Raw genomic sequence first — 21,575 nt, 5'->3', positions numbered from 1 at the left:
TTAAGATTATTCTATTATATCTAATTTAGGGTGCTGATTCTCTTGTTTTATGAGTTTTATAACTATCCCTCACAGTGGGTGCATTATTCTATACATTCATAAATTATTATTGTGAATTTCTCTTTAGCAGGTTGCTTTTCTCCCCTGGAATCCTATGAGTTATGAAAATGGACCTGTAGAGTGCTTTTGCATTTGTTTCAACTGGGAATTCTGAAGGTTTCAAAAGTTCTAGATCCATTTTTATGTTGGTTGTTTGGCTTGGGTTTCCTGTGCCATACAGGTGGTGTGAATTTGAATTCTACATTGAGCAGGGTATAGTCCTGGGTTTTTCATTTCCTGTAGATGTCTTCTTTCCACCTAAGGGCTCAGACACCAGCTCCTCATAACTTCCATGGGCCAGAGTTGCTTCCCTAGCAAGTTTCCAGTCCCCTTTTCAGAACCTGGATGGGACACCTGTCTGAGATTCCTGCTCCCCTGCATCGTCAAGGTCTGGGGTTTCCTTTCCTGTATACACAGGTACTAGAATCCCAGCCCCCAGCCTGTATCCAGGTATGAAATCTTCATGGTCTTGTGGTACCTGTTTGGTCTGACTGCTCTGACTTCGATTCCTTTTCTTCCTGTCTGGCACTTGGGGATTCCTTTCTTATCCTTTTCTGAGAGCATGTATGTATTTCAATTCTGGGGATGTTTTTCTAGCATTTCTGTATGTTAGTAATAGGAGAGAGGTCTTACTCATGAGCTCAGTCTGTCTTGTTGCTGGAAGCAGTCTGCTGTTGATTCTTTTTGAATGTCTCAGAAGAACTCTCCAATCTCTCTTTTTTCCGATTTTCTTCCAGCATTCTTGTGATGGGGGCCGGTGGGGTGGGGGTGATGATCTATGCGGCACTCTTAATATAGACTGAATACTCCATCATGCAAACAAATCATAGAGACACATAATTTATGTAAAATTAGTCCCCAAAAGACATGATATACTTGTGTATGCTCTTAATGATATACAATGTAAATGTCAGACAGTAGCTTGAAAATTAGGGTCAGAAAACAGTGACCTTTGCATTCTGTTAAATATGTCCTTGGGATAAATTGCATTTTTATTGTATTATATTACATCACTACAATTATATGAGACTCTTGTTGGAATTTTGAATGCTTCTCTTTATTTTAAATATGCATGTATGTTATATGTGGCAATTTGAGTGTTCTATAAACACAATTCATTGTATAAAAATAAAATAAAAAATGTGATAATTCAGTAATACCTACAAATATGGTGTAAAATAGTACAAAAGAAATTATACGGCTTCTAAGAGTAAATATCTAAAGCGAATCAGACCTTCATATAAGGACTTGGACAAAGGGCTATTTTTATTCAATATAGCACTATTCCAAGTGAAAAATAAAAAAGAAGAAATTACCAAAAACAAAAATGATTTTTGATAGCTTTCAAATTTCTACCAAGCAATTTTAGTAATGTATAGAAACCATGGCTCAAAAGCACTCACAGTTTTTTGCAAACAATAATTAAAGTAACAGAAGGTTGTATTTTTCACATTGTATGGTTGTAAAAAAAATGGTAAAAAAAAAAGTTCTTTTGGCTTTTCTCAGCTCCCTTGATAAAAATGCTGATAAGAAAAAAAGGGAGAAAAAAATGCTAGAATTCTATAACACAAACAAAACACACAAGCCATTTTCCTAACTTCACACTGTTCAGGAAAGTGACAAAACACCAATTTCAACAAGATGGTCTGTCTTACAAATATGGAACACTTCCCATTCAAATAGGTATCTGGGGCATTCTGGGTAAGCCAGCCAAAATGGGTAGCAATAGCATGTAAGTTAAAATAGCAACCTTCCCCTTCCTGAGTATTCATCCGTGCCACTGACACACTGCAGAAAGGATGCCAGACCTTCCACTGACATAAATCTCACATCTGTAGCCTGCTGCGAGTTCTCCAAAAAGCACCACTTCCAGCATGTAGGGTTCCTTTGTTGGTGACATGCAGTTGAAAGGAGGAAATAACATACCATTTGGTGTCCTCCAGGCAGGTCTGTGAACAGACTTATGCTGGGGCCTTGTATAGCTTTTTCAAGATGTGCAAAATCTGTATGTGCTATGTGCTGCAACACACAAGTGGCATATAAACAAACCTGTGTCGATTTCCAGGAAAATGTAATTACCATTTTAGAAGAACCATCACATTTGTTTCAACCCAAATGACTTGCAGAATGACGAATTGCAGCTTGTCACTATGGCCCATAAGATCTCCAGGAGTGCAGACATTGCCACATTTTCAAAGGAGGCCTGGGCTATTGTAGCAGACACTGTCAGGGTTTTGCCATGTCCCTTTGTCCTTACCACTTTAGTGCCTTCCAGCCCGACTTCCACTTGCCAGAGCCTGCATTTCTTTGCCTTTTCTGGCCCCTGAAGTCGATGCTGCCCTATCACACGGCAGGCCAGAAGTGCTGGGGAATGAATGCCAGTTGCCCACGGTGATTAATTGACTTGATACCACACTCTTCACTGGCTGCCTTCTTGTCCTTTTTTCACTTTCCTGCTCCCCCCCCGGTGTTTCTTTGGATCAACTGTCAAATAAGCTGCATGTACTTGAGTCCCTGTTTCAAGATGGCCTCTGGAGGAACCCAGGCTAAGACAATTATCTTCTTCCAGAGGTCCTGGCAACTTAGCATTTTGGCAGGCTTCAAGATGTCAGGGTTTCAGTTGAGAAGGACATATATTAGAACACTGTCAACTGAGCACACATTTTCCAGTTTACCACGTGTCTTAAAAATTATTTTTGCATTTCAGGTTCACATCCGTACACCTGGCATGTCTTCCCTCTTTACTGCTTGGATCAGCCTTGCTGCAAAGTTCCTATGCTTCTAGCTTGCCACAAGTTCTCTGGTGCCTAAAATATCCACAGGCTGCCTTTATATGATGGTGAAGCCACTAATAGTCACAACACTAGAAATCAACCATTTTAGAAGACGACCCAAATGGATGAAAGTAGACTGTGTTTGAAGCAAAGTTGTGAGTGGAGGAGAGGCCAGAACGAAATTAATATTGATCCACGCACTTTGGAATTTAAAATACGAATTAAAATAATTAGGCTGTTTTGTTTGAAAGTAACAGAGAGTCACTCTGTTTGCCTTAGGTCTCGTGGGCCTAAGAACACATGTGAAAATAATCATCTTCTTCACCATCAATTTGACAAATGTTTATTGAATGCTTAGTATGTGGGAGTCATTATTCTAAGTGTTTTACGTGTATTAACTTATTTACTGTCCACAAAACACTGAGGAGTAGGCATTATTATTATCCCTGTTTCATGGGTGGGAGAACTGAGAGATTACATAGAGGTGACAGCACTCTTCATCTTGTGTTCACACCCAGAAGGAAAAGCAAGAATGGCAGCATGCAGAACTGGAATGGCGTTGTGGGGTGGGAGTTCTCCATTGGCAGCTCATGGCTTCATGGCTGCCTTCCCTGGGCTCTGCTATTTCTGTGACTCTTAGACTTTGAAAACTATGTTAGGCTCCATATTTGAAGAGGGGTGGATAAGGCAACAGGCTTTTTTTTTTTTTTTTTTTTTTAGTAAACTTTTTCAGTTGAAGAATAACATACATAAAGACAAGGGCACGAATCCTAAGTGTATAGCTTGTATTTTTACAAAGTAAACACATCTGTGTAACTACCAGACAGATGAAGATATATAACAGAAGGCTTTGCTGAGGGCTCTGGAAGTGCTCATTACCATTCTGGAGTTCATAGGTCATAAGATCATGGAAGACACTTTTGAATGATTCCAAAAGCATCATTTTTGCAGATACTAAGCCTCAGCGTAGTCAAGTGTCATGCACAAAGCCATGCAGTTAGAGAACATCTGGTGTTTTGTTTTGTTTTGTTCCAAAATATCAGAAAGTTTTTATGTTGCTTAATTAAGTCAGTGCCTATGGATTAACTATCCCACATCCCCACTTCCATGTATTTGTCCTACATGTCACATTAAATTTTCTTTTCTTATTTTGTGCGCACTTTATGGTCAAACCATCTAGGACCATGACTTCTCCCAGGATCTCTGTGGCTGGTGCACAGAAAGATAGCTCTCCCCTCACTTCAGTGGTCAGTGACAGCCTGTGGACATGGGACACATGTCAGCAGAGAGCATGGGGTCAGTGCTCTACCCTTCCACAGAGTGTCCTCCATTACCTTTCCCACTCCCGTTAGCATTCTGAGAAATCAGAACTTGTCCTACCAACGGTTCTCATGACAGAGATGATGAGATGACCACCAGGATTGGCCTTCCCCTCCATGATGTAAAGGTGTGGCTGGAAAGCAACTGCCCAAACAGGGAGTCCATTTCCCAGGCCCTCCAGTGGTGGCGATTTGACTACTTGCTACCAGTGGTATGGGAGTGGAAATACACTTTTCACTTCTGGGCCAAATTGTTTAAGAAGCAAGTATGCCTTCTGCAGTGTCTCTTTCTTCATCTATTGAGTCTGAGGGCCTAGCTTAAGATGGGAGAAACTTGAGCACCTGAACAAGGCCACCTACTGAGCAAGAGCCCTGACATTGGACTTGATATTAGTGGGAAATAAATGGCTAGTGTGTTCATCTATTGAGATTCTAGTGTTACTATAACTAATATAGTTATAGCAGGGATAGTGGATGGGGATCTCGACCTTTTCAAAGGCCATTTTAAAAATCATCTCTTGCTTTTTCTACCTACTGAAGTCCACAGCAACAAGAACCCCTTACTTGTATAGAAAGGACAATTCCTAGACATGTGCAGAAATTTACTAATGTACATGGAGAATTTCAAATACTTTTTGACTTACTGACTCAATTTCTGGAATATATTCTAATGTACCTTATTTGCTCTAAATACAGAAAAGGTTATGAGGTACAATGGTGTCATTTCAGGGTGATTTATAATAGCTGGAAATTGGAAATGCTCAGGGTTCTAAAAGGATATAGGTTTTAAAAACATGGTAAATTCTGTTGCTGAAACTTACACAGGAATATAGTGATTAGGAATATGCTTATGATATAATGTTCAGAGGGAAAAACAGTATTCAAAATCATATCTAAAATGTGACTACAACTGAAATACTAACAAAAATGTTATACTAAAAAAGAGACTGGAAACAGGACCTAAGTTGGAGTTGAATCGTGGGGCTTGGGCGCTAGGGAGCAGGGTCTGAGCTAAATCAGCTTCTCATTTCTAAAGGCAAAGTAAGGCTAAACCGGTGTCTCTGGGATGGCTGACAGCCAAATCCAGGGAAGCCAAATCAAGTATGAACGCTAAAGGCTACAGAGCAGATCAGCTTCTGGGAGACTGGAGTTAGGGACCATTCAGGGGGAGACAGGAAGAGTCCTAAGAGATGGACACTAGTAGTTTAAGGGGGTGTGAGGAGACTTTGGCTGGTTTAAAGGGCCAGAGAGACGGCAGAGAGGAAGGAAATAACCCCAAATATCAGCAATAACCTTAAGTATGTTTGTATGATGGGTCCTACTTTTGATGCTCCTTCCCAATTTGTATCTAATTTTCCAATTTTCTTTGTTAAACTTGTATTCGTTTTATAATAGAAATAAATTTATTTTATAAAAGCCTATGATGTTTGTGTATAGCTAATAATACCTTTATACATGTACACTGGAATTGAACAATTAAGTAAATGGATGGCAGATGGTGGGAGCCAGGTTTTTCACTGTTGGAGTGGAAATTTACAGATCAGCAAGGGGAAAAGGCTAGAATGATCCATGTGGTAATGGATTAGTTGGAGACATCAGTATGAACTCATGTTTAGCTTAATATAGATACAGATGGATGGATGGATGGATGGATGGATGGATGGATGGATGGATAGATAGATAGATAGATAAAGTATATATGTATGGGTTAGTATACACATATTTCTTTGCTCTGTCAGTTGAAAAAGCCTAAAAGAAATAACACCCACTAACAATGAACTTAGTGTCCAGATCCTGGTTTCTAAAACCATTCTCCAATAAAAGGAACTAAGGCTCCTTGGAAAAATGATTGGTTCTAGGATTGTGATAGGAAACATACAAGATGACCCCAGAGTATCCTGTAGTGCCAGAAAGTAAGGAAGTGTACACCCCCCCACACACACACACCACATTAATGAGGGGTATATCAAATGGTCACAGGAGGGTATGTCAAATGGCCACAGGTGTCAACTGAAAGAGCTCCCAATGACCAAAGCTGGAATAGCTTGAGCTACAAAATATATAAAGTAGTATTGGATTATAATTCAAAGTAAAAATAAATATTCCTGAGTCCCTACTTATATAAATAAAGACTGAATATGTTAATAAATGGGACAGAAGACACAAGTCTCCTATGCAGAAAAATTCCAAGTAAATTATGAGGTTGGACAATTAAGTTCACAAACTCATCCTAGAAAAAGAGCTACATACCTCATTGTTGAATATCACTACAGTCACCTTTGAAGTACTCCCCTTGGGAAGTCATGCACCAACACCAGTGCCTAGTCTACCCTTCAAAGCAATTTTGGAACTCTTTTTCTGGAATGGCCATCAAAGCTGCCATTGTATTACACTTGATGTCCTCAATGTCATCAAAATCTCTTTCTTTCAATATTTCCTTTACCTCTGGGTAAAGAAAGAAGTCATTGGGGGCCAGTGTCAATGTGTGCAGGAAGTAGGTATTCAGAAAATCTTTGTACAATCTGTTCAACTTTTCTGTAAACATAAAACTATTGTAAAAACTAAAGTACAGTTGATTCTCATTATTCGTGATAGTTATGCTCTATAATGTCACTGTGAACGCTGAATTGGTGAATAGTGAGCCATTACCCTTAGCTATGACATTTATGGAATATGACATTTTTTGATCAGTACAAAACCTTGTTTTAAATGTGTTTCTCTTTAAGATACCTTATTTAATATATTTTGTTGATTTAATACTTAATATATATTGTCAAGGTGGCAGAGTAGGAAAACTCTGTGCTCACCTCCTCTCAGGACCTCATCAATTACAATGAAACTACAGAACACAGCAGCCATCTGCAGATTGCTTTGTGGCTCATACCAGGTGGCTCCAGGGAGGGCACAAGCTGTGGCTAAACTTGGCCTGCAGTAGGTCCCCTCCCAGGAGGCCCCAGGCTGAAATGCCCAATGGCCATCTTTGGACAAAGCCAGAGTATCACCTGGCCACCTCCAAGGACAACACACCCAAACGGCAGACTGGGCAGGCACCAGAGCCCCAATAAAGCAAACCCTGCTCTGCAGAGTCAGCCCTTGCTCCACAGTTCCTCCACTGTAGTCATGGCCAGTCGTAACAACCAATCAGCTTGAGGGTCAATCCCTCCCATTAATGTGCAAATAGCAACCAAGGCTCAACTACAACAGGAGGGCACACTCGGAGCACCTGGCTTTGGTGACCAGGGACTCTGCACCACTGGGTTCCACAGGACACATACTACATAAGGCCACTCTACTAAGACCAGGAGACATAGAAGCCCTACATAGAAACAAACACAGGGAGGCAGCCAAAATGGGGAGACAAAGAAACATGTCCCAAATAAAAGAACAGAACAAAGCTCCAGAAACAGAACTAAACAGATTGGAGACAAGTAATCTACCAGATGCAGAGTTCTAAACACTGTTTATAAGGATGCTCAGTGATCTCAGGGAGAACTTCAACAAAGAGATAGAAAACATTAAAGTGGAGATGGAAAACATAAAAAAGAACCAGTCAGAAATAAAGACTACAATAACTGAAATCAAGAATACTTTAAAGGAAATCAACAGTAGATTAGATGAAGCAGAGGACTGAATCAGTGATTTACAAGATAAGGTAGCAGAAAACACCCAAACAGAACAAAAAGAAAGAAAGAAAGAAAGAACCCGCCCAAAATGAGGATAGTTTAAGGGGCCTCTGGGACAACATCAAGCATACCAACATTTGCATCATAGGGGTACCAGAAGGAGAAGAGAGAGAGCAAGGAATTGAAAACCTATTTGAAGAAATAATGATGGAAAATGTCCCTAACCTGGCAATAGAAATAGACATACAAGCCCAGAAAGCACAGAGAGTCCCAAACAAGGTGAACCTAAACAGGCCCACAACAAGGCACATCATAATTAAAATGCCAAAGGTTAAAGACAAAAGAAATCTTAAAAACAGCAAGAGAAAAGCAGTTAGTTATTTACAAGGGAGCTCCCATAGGACTGTCAGCTGAATATACGATGTCAGAGGGGTAGTAGATTGAGGGAGGAAGTTATCACTTTGTGAGGGGTGTAAATGTCTAACTATTACATTGTTTCGTACACCTGAAACCAAAAAAAAGAAAGAAAAAAGAAACAATGAAAAAAAAAAAGACTGTCAACTGATTTCTCAACAGAAACTTTGCAGGCCAGAAGGGGTTGGCATGAAATATTCAAATTGATGAAAAGCAAGAACCTACAACCAAGATTACTCTACCCAGCAAAGCTATCATTTAGAATCAAGAACAGATAAAGAACTTCCCAGATAAGAAAAAGCTAAAGGAGTTCATCACCATCAAACTAATATTACAAGGAATCTTAGAGGAATTTGTTTAAGATGAAAAGAAAAAAAAGATTAAAAATGTGAATAATAAAATGGCAGTAACTACATATCTCTCAACAATTACTTTAAATGTAAATGGATTAAACGCTCCAATTCAAAAGATAAGGTGGCTGAATGGATAAGAAAATAAGACCCTTATATATGCTGCCTACAACAGACTCCAGATCGAAAGGCACACACAGACTTAAAGTAAAGGGATGGAAAAAGATATTTCATGAAAATGGAAACAAACAAACAAGCAAACTAACAAACAAAAGCTGGGGTAGCAATACTTACACCAGACAAAATAGACTATAAAACAAAAGCTATAACAAGAGACAAAGAAGTACCCAGTAATCCCACTTTTGGGTATTTATCCTAAGAAAGCCAAAACTCTACTTTAAGGGGATGAATGCATTCATATGTTCACTGCAGCATTGTTTATAATGGCCAAGATGTGGAGGCAGCCTTGGTGTCCATCGATGGATGAATGGATAAAGAGGAGATGGTACATATGTACAATGGAATATTGCTTGGCCATGAAGGGAATGGCTTCTTGCCATCTGTGGCAGCATGGGTGGACCTGGAGGGTATTTGCTGAGTGACATATGTCAGACAGAGAAAGAGAGATGCAATGTGATTTCACTTATATGTGAAATCTAAAGAACAATCAAACAAACAGAACAGAAACAAACTCATAGATATAGAGAACATTTTGATGGTTGCCAGATGGGAGGGGCATTGGGGGTGAGTGAAAAGGGGGAAGGGATTAAGAAGTACAAATTTGTTGTTACACAGTAGTCATGGAAATGTAGGGTATAGCATAAGGAATATAGTTGATAATACTGTAATATCTATGTATGATGTCAGATGGGGTAGTAGATTTATTGGGGTGATAGATGGGAGGGGTTTGGGAGGGGTGAAAAAGGTGAAGGGATTAAGACGTACAAATTGATAGCTGCAAAACAGTCATGGGGATGTAAAGTAAAGCACAGGGAACATAGTCGATAATATGGTAATAACTACATACAGTTCCAGGTGGGTACTAGACTAGTCAGGGGGATCACTTCGTAAATTATATAAATCTGTAACCACTATGCTGTACCCCTGAAACTAATATAAAATAATATTGAATGTCAAAATAAATAAAGTGTAATATATAGTTGATTCATGAATATTGAATTCATGGTGAACAGCACTGCAGTCACTTTAATTCATGTCTGAAGAAAGCTTATCTAATTCTGTGCTCACCTCCTCTCAGGACCTCATCAATTACAATGAAACTACTTTCTCCATAAGGCACATCTCAGCATTCTTGCACTTAGGAACACCAGATAGCACTTCAACACTATGCTTGGGGCTATATTAAACAACAAAATTACCAAAAAGGCACACAAATGTGAACAACGTGGCACTAAACAGACCACCAAAAGGATGCATGTTTACAGTGTAAGAGGTGGAACAAGAGGGCAGAGCATTGCCCTTTTCATGCTCAGCTGGGAACACGTACATTGGACAACTTAAAAAATTTACCCTGTGCACATACCATGTTCATGGATGACCACGAAAGTGCCGCCAGTATTGATTTTGGGATTACCAATAAATTTTAGCTAGTAGGCAAATTCACAAATATGGAACCTATGAATAATAAGGATCAACTCCATATTAAGTTCTAATTGCCTATGAATATATTTCTCAATAGCCTACTTTCTCTCCATAATCCACTACAGATCTCATTTTTGAATTTGTCTAACTCTCCTAAATGTATTATTTATCTATTTATTTATTTAGCCTATACCTGTGATGTACAAGAGCCACACATGTCTACTGGTTCCTTAAATGTGGCTAGTTCAAAGTGAGATGAGTTATAAGGATTCACACCAGATGTTGAAGACGTACCTATATCATCTCTGGGGAAAATGAATTCCATCATAATATCTATAGCATGAGGAAAGACATAAGACTATAGAATCATTTTATCCTTAGAGGACCATTTAATTCCCTCCTCTTAGGATGCTAAGGTAAAATGCTTTGTCTCCTGTCTCCCAGTCCAATCTCTTTCTCCTTGATCTTCTTCTCCCCTTTTATGTCCCCACCCCACCAATAAATAAAACCAAACAGACTACATAATCCTTTAAGAGAAAAACAATATTGGCTATTCCTGAATTGAAAGAAACCATTTCATAAAATCCTACTAGATTTCTATAAGTAGGGCTGTCAGATTTAGCAAAGAAAACTACAGGATGCCCTGTTAAAAATTGCATTTTAGATAAACCGGGAATGATATTTAAGTATAAGCATGTCCCATGAAATATTGGGGACATATTTATACTTAAATATTATTTCTTGTTTATTTTAAATGCAAATGTAACTGAGCATCCCATGTTTTTAGTGTAAGTATGTCACCTGCATTATTTGGGAAGATACTTATACTAAAAAAAAGTGTGAGTTGTTTATCTGAGATACACATTTAACTGGTGTCCTGTATTTAATCTGGCAAATCCTCCTATAAAGCCTTTGAGGAAAGAATGTTTTTGCTGATTTCTCCCAGGCACAGGGGCACTTATCTTTCCCTGCTCCTCCAAGGAAGAGCCCAACCTAGTGAGTCCTTGAGCGGTTCCGTAATAAACAAGGGAATCTCCAGACTTGCCTTCCCATCTGCAGGCTGTCTCAGCTGTCAATGTTATCTTTTTAAACAGCCAACTTACCCGGGAATCAAGCCTCAGATCTCAAGTGTCCCTCCCAACCTTTATAATCAATTTGAGTTGGGCAAGATGCCAACTTTAAAAAAAATGCACAGAATGATTCTTGTAACTATGGATATAAGAGGGAAGGAAAAACCCAAGGAAACAAACTTTCCTTTTCTTTACAGAAACACTTCTAAATGTAACAGGCGACAATTGGTACAAACATCCCAGCCATTTCCTGGACATGTATATGTATCAAAGAGAGAAAGGGCTAGAGTTAATTGGATTTGATATTTTATGATTTTGTTTTCCTTTATTACTATTATTTTGTGGCATACTAAGGGGGGTGATAGAAGTATAGGCAAGGTGCAGGCAAAAAGGGGGTACAGGTAACAAGGGGTTCATTGCCTGTAGAGAATTTAGAAACAATAATAAAACTAATTAAAAGTATTTCTGCTTTTTATTACCCCCATATGCTGGCAATTCTAAACAATGTTGTTGATAAAATACTCCCTTTACTGCAACTCCTTCTTACCCTCGACCTTGGGAAGTTCTTATATTAAGCCAGGGTATCAACCGTTTTTAAAAATCCTACTTTATGGAGCTTTGCATTTTTGTTGTTTTGGAGCATGGTCTGTAGGAGGTGGAAAGGACAGAAGAGCTGGATGGGGTTGCTTAAGCTGTTAAAATAGCAAGGGTTTCGATAAATGGAGATTTCCTGCTTGTGCACATATAAGACCTTGTCTTGAGTTTTCTAAGGACGAAGAGGCAATATTATAGCAAAAGGAGCACTGGAATAGGAGTCTGAATACATGTGTTCAAGATGTGGTTCTGTGTTTACATAGGTATGTGACCAAGGACATAAGGTATGGCCTCTCTGAGCCTCAGTTTCTCCCCTTTAAAATAGATGCTCTAACTTCTCCCTGACCTGTCTACTTCATCTGCTTATCTTGTGCAGCTAAGAGATAAAACAAATAAAAGAAAGTGCTTTGCAAACTGGGAGGTGCTTTATCAGTGTAAATCACTAGTCCTTTTAACAGAGACCAATACAACAGTGGTTTAAACAAGATAGAAGATCTAGTTCTCTGTAAAATTCCAAGGTAAAAGTCCAAGCTTTGTAGGCAGTTGATAGAGGTAGGATGACTTGTTTCCCAAGGTCATGTAGGGACCTAGGTTACTTCTCTTATTGCTCCACTACCCCAATGGGCGTCTTTGTTATCTTCAAGATTGAAAGTGAGCCACACCCACCACAACCTCATTCTTACTTACAAGAAGAGGAAAAGTAAGTGGAGGACGAGCAGTTTCTTTTAGGATCATTACCTGGATGTAACACAAATGTCTTTTCCTCCTTTCTTATTGGTTAAAACTGAGTCACATGGTCTCACACTGCTGCCACAGAGGCTGAGAAATGTAGCCTCTAGCTGGGCAGCCACGTATCCAGCTAAAACCTGAAGTTTTTATTGCTAAAAGTTGATAATGGATATAGTGTGATAATATGCAGTTTGACAACAGTTACTGTCATTATTTTTTAAGCCAGTGGGTAAAGGGTAGCTTGTTGTTTTATGGCTCTGAGGAAGGAGACCAGATGAAAAGTTCCATCTTACCACTGTGGCGGATGAGTTTTAAATATATATCAATGTAAATTATCCTGGTTTAAATGGGGAATTAATTCCTAGAATGGTGGATTTCAAAGCACTTTCATCTGGGGCCTGTGTGTGACTGTGCTCCCAGTAGACCTTGTCAGGTAGATTTGGACACATTTTATAAATATAGCCCTGTGCCTCTCAGGGTCCAAGCCCACATCCCAGGAGAAACGTGGAATTTGGACCACCTTGCTACTGTATTGATCCTAGCCAGCGAGCTCATCACTGAGAAGTGCTACATCATCTGGTTAGCGCCTTATCATCCTGGAAACCCATGTCACTGCCTCCATAATTAAACACAGACTATTAGCTATAACCCACTGCACCCACATCAATTATGCCAGTTGGGATAACAGCCACAGAAACCCTTCTTTCTGTCTTCTGTCTCTCTGGAAATAATCCTGGTTGTATCACACAGGTGTAGTTAGAGCTGCCTGGGCTTTTATAAGATGTCAAATTAGCAAGGCGGCTATGCCATGATGGAACAGAAGCTTTGTTGTTCTGTATGCTGATTAAAAGGTAATGTAACCTCTTCTAAAGGTGGTCTAGCCAATCCCCAGCAGTACTGATGTTGTATGAATGAGAAACGGCTCTCCAGAATGATAAATTGGCCCTCTGAGACTAGAATGCAAACCCATCTTCACTGAATGGCCAGCCTTGAAGAGCCAACTTGGTAGTTTCATCACCCTCTGCCCACCTCAATTAAGTCTGAAGGGGCTCGGGCATTATCTCTGATGTCCTGGAGCTGTGCAGATCAAAATATTACACTCTTGTAGCCTCCTCAGTAACGCAAGATGTCCTGGCTTGCTGGTTTTCCCCGAGGTGCTAGGCTAGTTGACAGTGGCTCAGCAGGTATGGGGTTGCTTACTACAACTCATTTCTTAGAAGAAATTCAGCTTACCATGAGAAAGGAGAGAATCAAGCCAAAGAGTATTCAAATCTGGGAGGAGCTTCAGCGGTCACTTAATCTAAAGCTTTTGTTTTACATAAGAGTAAACTGAGGCCCAGGGAGATGGAATATCTTGGCCAAAGTTTCAGGAAGCTGAAACGGCAGAGATGGACTGGAATCCATTTTCTCTGACAATAAGCTTACCGTTTTTTACCCTCCTCTAGACATCCTACCAAACCTACTACTACCTATACACCAGTTGTCACATCATCTGGAACGCCTCCTTCCACGGCCTTGGTTTTCTTACCAGGGGAAGAAAGCACTCATCTTGCTTGAGAACATGAACCTGACTTTCTCAGGTGCAGTAGACATAAATATCAATCCACAAACTCAGGTGAGCAAGAAACACTGCTTGTCTTTATCTTCAATAAAGCAACCAGCCCCTTCCTGCCAAGCTGGTGGGAAATTCAACCCCAGAGATTCCTGGGTCCTCTCCCCGACTCTTCAGGTTGTGCCAAGGTTCTGGGTCTCAGAAAGTGCTAAGTCATCAGGTGACTCTCTGTACCTCAGGCAGGTCCAAAGGTATTATTTAGATGCCACAGATCCAGACCACAGGGTCCCTTCAGTTCCCTGGACGCTGCTGGTTCATGGCTGTATTGGGGGCTGGGGGAACCCTGGCTGGCTGGGAGCCTAGGTCTAGGTCCAACTTCCCTATTCTCAGTTTTATTGTCTGAAGTTGGCCTCCTCTCTTGGTACTCCAAAATGAACAATGTAGGGACCCATGGTTCTGCAGGCTGTCAGACATCTCTCCTGTCCCAAGCCAGAAGAATTTCTTTTTCTCTTAGGAAAATCCTTCATTTTCCTCAAAAGTATTCTCTCTCTTGCCTCACACTCTAGGACACTGTTACAATTTCCTGGAGGGACTGCGTCTTCTGGAAACAAAAGCCAGGAAGGGAAATGTTTTGTAGGTATCTTCTACTCTTTGTCCAGCCTCAAACCTTCACCATGGCAAAAAAAAAAAAAAAAAAAAAAAAAAAAAAAAAAAAAAAAGCAGAGTGGGGAAATAAAAGGAAAATTGCAGGGAGTGGAAACATAAATTGCCTCTCAAAAAATTATACTGCACAGGATGACTGAAAGTTCCATGAAAAGACGAACACCCTAATTCCAGTTCAGTTTCTTTGGGAGAAAGAATGCTAGGGAAAATTGTCCCAGCTTCATCTTGAAAGGAGCATGAAGACCCTGGAGTCATTCTCGACAATGAGAGAGGCCACTAAGTGACCTCAAAATCTAGCAATGGCTGCACCAGCTCTTTGGCCTTCCTCACCACTTGATCACGCCTTAACTCCTTGCCACCTGGCTACAGATACCACTGCTCCCCAAAACAACTCTGTGGAAGGTCCTCGCTGACCTGTTTGTCCAGTTCAGTGGCTGACTGTTTGTCTTCATCCTCTTTGACTTCTTCTTAGATTGCTGATCATGGCCACCGTCTCTTCTATCTCTAGTCTATATTACTCCTTCATTAATCCAACGCTACAACTTTTATTGTCTTTAAATCCTCATCTCTAGCCCCACTCAATTTCTTGAATTCTAGACTCAGAATCCCAACTGCCTTTCAGTTGTTTCTTGGTGGATGTACTACCAGTACTACCTCAAACTTGCCATGTTCAAAAGCAACTCATCTTTCTTCCCTAAACCACCTTCTCTTTGTGAATTCCTTGCTCCAGTAATGCATCACCATTCTTCTAAACTTTGGATCCTCTTTGACTCCTCTCCATTGTTCTTAGATCCAATAATGTTTGAATCTAAATAGATTTTACCTCCTGAAATGGAATATTCCACGTATTATATGACAAGTATAGAATAAAGTGGAACTATGCATCTGCACACCATCTTTCCATATAATATTAAATTAACAATGGCTATCGTTTTGGCCTTTATCCTTCCATAAGTTCTTCTACACAAATATGTATCTTTACACAAAAGGGGTCAATCGTCCAGCTTTGGAACTTGTTTTGTCACTTATGATATCATGAACACTTTTCTATGCCATTAAATGTTCTTTTATATAACAATTCTCAAACTTTAAATATGTATCAGAATTATCTGAGAGTGATTGTTAAAAATGTATTTCCCTGGTTCCTCCCCCAGAGATGCTCTTTCAGTATTCTAGGGAGGACCAAGAGATCTGTATGTTTAACTAGCACCCCAGGAAATTCTATTGTATAAGGTTTTCAGATCCTAGTTTTAGTAACACTGTGGGTACAGCACAATTTTTAAGAATTGCCTTGTTTTCTTTTGTTTACATTTACCATAATTTAGTTATCAATCCCCACTGACATATATTTAGGCTGTTCTCTATTTTTTTAAATATTATTAATAGTTCTGCAATGACTTTATTTCAAGGCTTTCTCTTTACCATTCCTTCTACTCACCCACCTACGTACTTTATCTTTAAGGTAAATTCCTAGAAGTAGAATTTCTGGGTCCAAAGGATATGCAAAAGTGTAAGATATATATGTATACACACATATACATATATAGTAATATGTTATATGCTATTATATTATTCAGTATATAACCATGTATAATCATATAATATATAACAATCAATGCATTCATTATGTGATATATAATGTAATATATATTCATTTATATATGTTCAAGTGGGGTTTTATTTGAAACCTTGCACAAGATTTACATTTATCCATGTTAATTTCATCTAGTTATAGTTCACCCATTGCTTCAAGGGTCGTGATATTTTGTATCCCTACTCTCCATTAAAAGAATTTGTTATTTTTTAAATCTCCTGCATATATGATATGTGGCATCTATACTTGCATCTAAATCATGGATGAGAAAGACAAATATGCCTTACTGCTCTACCAGAAATCTATATTACTAGCACTCTTGCTCATTCTTCAAACATTAATAACAATTTTAATAGTGATTGGCTTATGATCTTACCACATGTTTACTGAAGTTCACATCCACGGTCACCTACCTCTTGGCTCTGATCCCCCAAAGAGAAAAAGAGGTGCATTGGTTTTCTATGTTCACATTCATGCTGTTTAACACCGTTCCATAATGGGGCAGTGGCATACCACACAAGGCATGTGTTCAGTTCACATGAGGGTCTGAGGGTGGGCTGGGGGCTCTGTCTATCTCAACAGGATAAAATTGTTGATGGTCCCTCTGGTGGGGGAGGGAGAAAGGAGGGATAGGAAGCAGAAGGCAGGGTGCAGATGGCTCATGGCAAAAGGAAGAGAAAGGGAAAGAAGCAGAGAAGGGATGCAGGTTATCTGGTGGTGTTAATGACAGCAATCATCATCGTCATCATCATCATCATCTCTAACATTAATCGCATTTATTAAGTGTCCAGCACTCTGCTACATACTTCACATATATGAACACAACTATTCTCCTAACAACTCTGAAAGGTGAGTGTTGTTATCTCCATTTTGCAGATGGAAAAACTGAGGCATGGAGAGGCTAAGAAACATACCCAACATCACCAAGCTCTTAAGTGGCATAACCAGGATTTGAACCAGGCCATCTGATGCTTCCTCTTAAGCATGCTAACTGCTCACCATAACGCATACATTTCAGCTACTACAATTACTGGTGTGCATGTGTGTACGTATATGCATGCACACACGCACACACATGCACACGCTCCATGGCCAGGAAGTGAATTGCCATTGCCTTCGTTATGCACACAGAAATGAGTTGGCCTTGGGAGTCTCTCTTTGTGCTTATTTAGAAACAGTATTTTGAGGAAATGGTCATCTGGGCTGTGCCCATACTTAGGGTAACTAACTTGTCCCGGTTTTCCTGAGCTTCACCAGTTTTAGCACTAAGTCCCATGTCCAGGGAAATCCCTCTTTCTTGGGCAAACCGGGATATTTCACCACACTACTCATAGGAGTATGGAAAAACTGTGTTTTGTTATTTCTTCCCACTGAATACACAAGGGGGCATTGTAACCATTCAGTCATGCCTCCTCAAACATTTATCGAGTGCCTAATCAGAGGTGTGATTGCTGCCCAAGAACCTAGCACCGAGGATGGGGTAGGGCAACAGGAAAGTGAGAAACCTTCCATGATCCCCATCAGACAGAATAAAATATGTATTTAAATGAACAAGTACATAGTTCTGACTGTGTGCCACACACCGTAATGAGCACTTTACATTAACTCATTTAATCCTCATAAATACCCTATGGCATAGTGACTTTTATGGTCATCTCCACTGTAAAGAGATGGAGGCAAAGAGGTTAAGTCCCTTGCCTATCACACAGCTGGCAAGTGGCACAAATCAGGATTGGAACCCAGGCAGGCCCACACCGCTCCAGAGTCCATGCTTTTAACTGCTGTGCCGTGCTGGGGAAAAAGGCCCTGAATCCCCTCAAGACCCCACGTGGCCTCAGTCTCTCTTTCCAGCCTTGTTTGCGGTTCTTCCTAGCCCTGTGGTTCTCGACCCTGAGTATGCATTAAAATCATCTGGGGGTTTAAAAATAATACTGATCCCCATGGCCCCACTTGCAGAGATTTTGATTTAACTGAGCCACTTTGACCCAGACATCAGGACTTTTAAAAAGTTACTCACAAGGTTCTGATAGTAACTAGGTCTGAGAACCGAGGTCGTTCGCGCCTTCCCTTTAGCAAGCTGGACTACCTGATTCCTCTAAGCCAGGGCTTCTCTAATGCTAGTGTGCATGTCAATCAGCTGAGGACCTCATTGAAATGCACATTCTGATTCACTGGGCTTGGGGTGGGGTTAAGGGGACTGGAGATTCAGCATTTGTGATCAGTTCCCAGGGGTGCTGATGCTGCTGGTTCATGGACCACACTTGGAGTAGTAAGGATTTTGAGCCAAAGTGTGGTCCTTAGACCTGAAGCTTAAGCATCCCCTGCTTGTTAGAAATGTACACTGCTGGAGCCCACCCCAGACCTACTGAGTTAGAATCTGCATTTTAATGCATATGCAGCTATGAAAAGTGCTGCTCAAATCCTGAGCTCCCCACAGTTGCTGGGAATGGGTGTGCCAAACTATTGCCTTGCCTCAGTTCTTAGGAACTTGGACTGTGACCTCCAAGGGCCAGCTGCAAGCAGCCTCATTGACCCCATGTGTCTGCAAATATTTTAAGTTTTACTGCTGACCATCATGGAGAACAGAGTGGAAAGTCTTGCTCTAATCGAGCCTTGCTGTCCCCTTTCCTCACACCCCCAACAAGCCTTTGCCCACACTGTTTCTTCTACCTGGGTAAACTTTGACTGGCCTCACCCAATTTCTGAAGGTCAAGCTTATGTCCTATTTCCTCCTCTATGGAACTATTCCCATTTCCATGTGGCCATTTTAAACCAACAGACTTTTTTCAAGTGACAAACACATAATAGCATTTCCTATGTCCCAGGCACTGTTCTAAGCCCTTAACATTATTAATTCATTTAATCCCAATGTCATTAAGTCAGGAAAATTGAGGCACAGAGCAGTAGGGGTACATTAGTCAAGGTCACAGAGCTAACAAGTGGCAGTGTCAAGATTCAAACCCAAGTAATGGCTTCAGAATCACTCCACAGAACCACAACACTATGATTCTTCTTGCTGGTGTGTCTTCAGGTAGAATCTGTAACTAATGCACTGTGGACAGTGAAAGAAAATGTGTTAGTTTCCCATGGCTGCCACAAGGAAGTACCACAAACTAGGTAGCAAAAACAACATAAATTTTTCTTTTGCCGTTCTGGAGGCCAGACTCCCTAATTCACATCGTCGGCAGAGCCATGCTCCCTCTGAAGGTTCTAGGGAAGGACCCTTCTTTGCCTTTTCCTGGCTTCTGATAGCAGACAGCAAACTGTGGTGTGCCTTGGCTTGGAGATGCATCACCCCAATCTTCGTCATCACATGACCTCTTTTCCGTATGTCTCTCTGTGTCCTCTCCTCTCTTTATAAGGACACTAGTCATTGCATTAGGACCCACCCTAACCCACTATGGCCTCATATTAACTAATTATATCTGCAAAGACCCTATTTCCAAAGAAGGTATCATTCCAAGGTTTCAGGTGAACATAAATTTGCAGTGGGTGACATTATTCAATTGAGTACAGAAGAGCACAGAGATTGTTTCAGGGCAGAAGGTGTCTCTTAAAAATGCTTAGCTAGTTACTGCTGCAAAATGTTGCTGAGGGGTTAAGACCCATGGTTGACACTCTTCAGATTCAGCCGAGGACCAATCTATGAGTAGCTGTTAGTTTTGGTCAACAGACTGCAAATTCTCCAGTGCTAAAATGACATCATTTCCAATTCAACATCTGAGTGCTTGCAGGTTCTCCCCAGACCAAATCAATCAGACTGATCTAATGTGTACAATAGGTACAATAAAACTGCCACAAATTTGAAGATTTTGCAGGTGGCAGGTGCAGAGGTAAAATGTTCCCCATTTAAGTGGTCATGCATTATCTAGGCCAGCATATAATGGCGAAACAGCCTGTGGTATGCCATGGTGGAGACCTTTTGGGAGAACTACTTCAACATCAGAGCTTCTTTATGAAAGCTCTATGATAAGCTAAGAAAGAATCTTGCTAGCACCACTCCAGGGTCAAAGGATGGATATTCTGAAGCAACATGCAGAGGAACATTCCAACACCAGAAAAAGAATGGAAGAAGGCGGTATTCCCATGCTGCCTACCTCACTTCATAAACACAGCAATCCTAGAGTGGGAGAGAGGTTCTGCCATTGTTTCAGACACTCGGGATGATGTGTGGGTTTTGAATGTCAGTATTGCAGCATTAGATGCTGGAATAAAAGTAGAAGCTGTAAATATTGCCCAAACAAGTGAACAAGTAGGAAAGGTAAGTGACAAAAGAGGGATTAAAGTGGAAAAACAATGATGTTGAGGATTCTACAGCCTTAGGTAATAAGACTGATGGAGAAGCTGCTTCTGAGGATGTGATAATGTTTCTGAGTGCAGAAACTGAACTCTCCAAACAAGAGATGCTTCTGTTGCTGGGCTGTGAGGAAAGATCAGTATTCTGACTGAACCCATTACCTCTTCATTCCTGTTATCACTGCCACACCTGTAAAGAAGGAAAATAAAGGGATTGGTGTCCCTATTGCCAAAGAACCATTTCAACTCTAGAGTCAAAGATTTATAAAGAAAGGGAGAAAACCCAAACTTCTTGTTCCCTGCAGCTCAGTGGAATTCTTGGATTTGGCTCACAGTTCTGAAAGCCCAGAGAGCATCTCAAGCACAGGAGAACAATCAGATGGCCTTTCGCAGCAGAGACCAGATATGGAAAATATGAAGGACTGACAAAGTCTCTTGCAGTCGTGTAGCATATGTGAAAAGAGACCACGAAATGGGAATATTATTCATGGAAAAACAGGCCACCTTGTCATGTGTTTCTACTGCACCAGAAGATTAAAGAAGCCTGGGGTTCCATGCCCTATTTGCAAGAAGATTCAGCTGGTAATTAAGGCGTTTATGGCCTAGCTGAATCTGTGAGTTGAAGAGAAATGATGACCAGGACCAGATCAGGGGGAAAATGATCAGTACTGAGCATCTCCACTCAGTGTAACCCGCTGCATCCCTTTATTGATTCATGCAAACGTCTGTGTGCCAGGCCAGCCTCCCTTCTAAATTCATGTGGAATTCGAGAGCAATTCTTTAAAATTAGATTATCAATTTGGGGACTCCATTTACATGAAAAGTTACTGTAATCACTACATTTTTCATCTAAAGAAGAGGTCTGGGGAGGAGCAATTACAAAGACAAACAGGAAA

General features: G+C 40.5%; 1 pseudogene; it reads left to right on the top strand.

Moving 5' to 3' along the window:
- The first annotated feature begins 20,397 nt into the window (after window positions 1–20,397).
- Window positions 20,398–21,285, top strand: LOC117020312 (protein Mdm4-like; annotated as a pseudogene).
- The last annotated feature ends 290 nt before the right edge of the window (window positions 21,286–21,575 follow it).

The sequence above is a fragment of the Rhinolophus ferrumequinum genome, chromosome X (assembly GCF_004115265.2).
Source record: "Rhinolophus ferrumequinum isolate MPI-CBG mRhiFer1 chromosome X, mRhiFer1_v1.p, whole genome shotgun sequence".
NCBI classification, from domain to species: Eukaryota; Metazoa; Chordata; class Mammalia; order Chiroptera; family Rhinolophidae; genus Rhinolophus; species Rhinolophus ferrumequinum.
The sequence above is the reverse complement of the archived record's forward strand: the minus strand, read 5'-3'. Positions and strand labels throughout refer to the sequence as shown.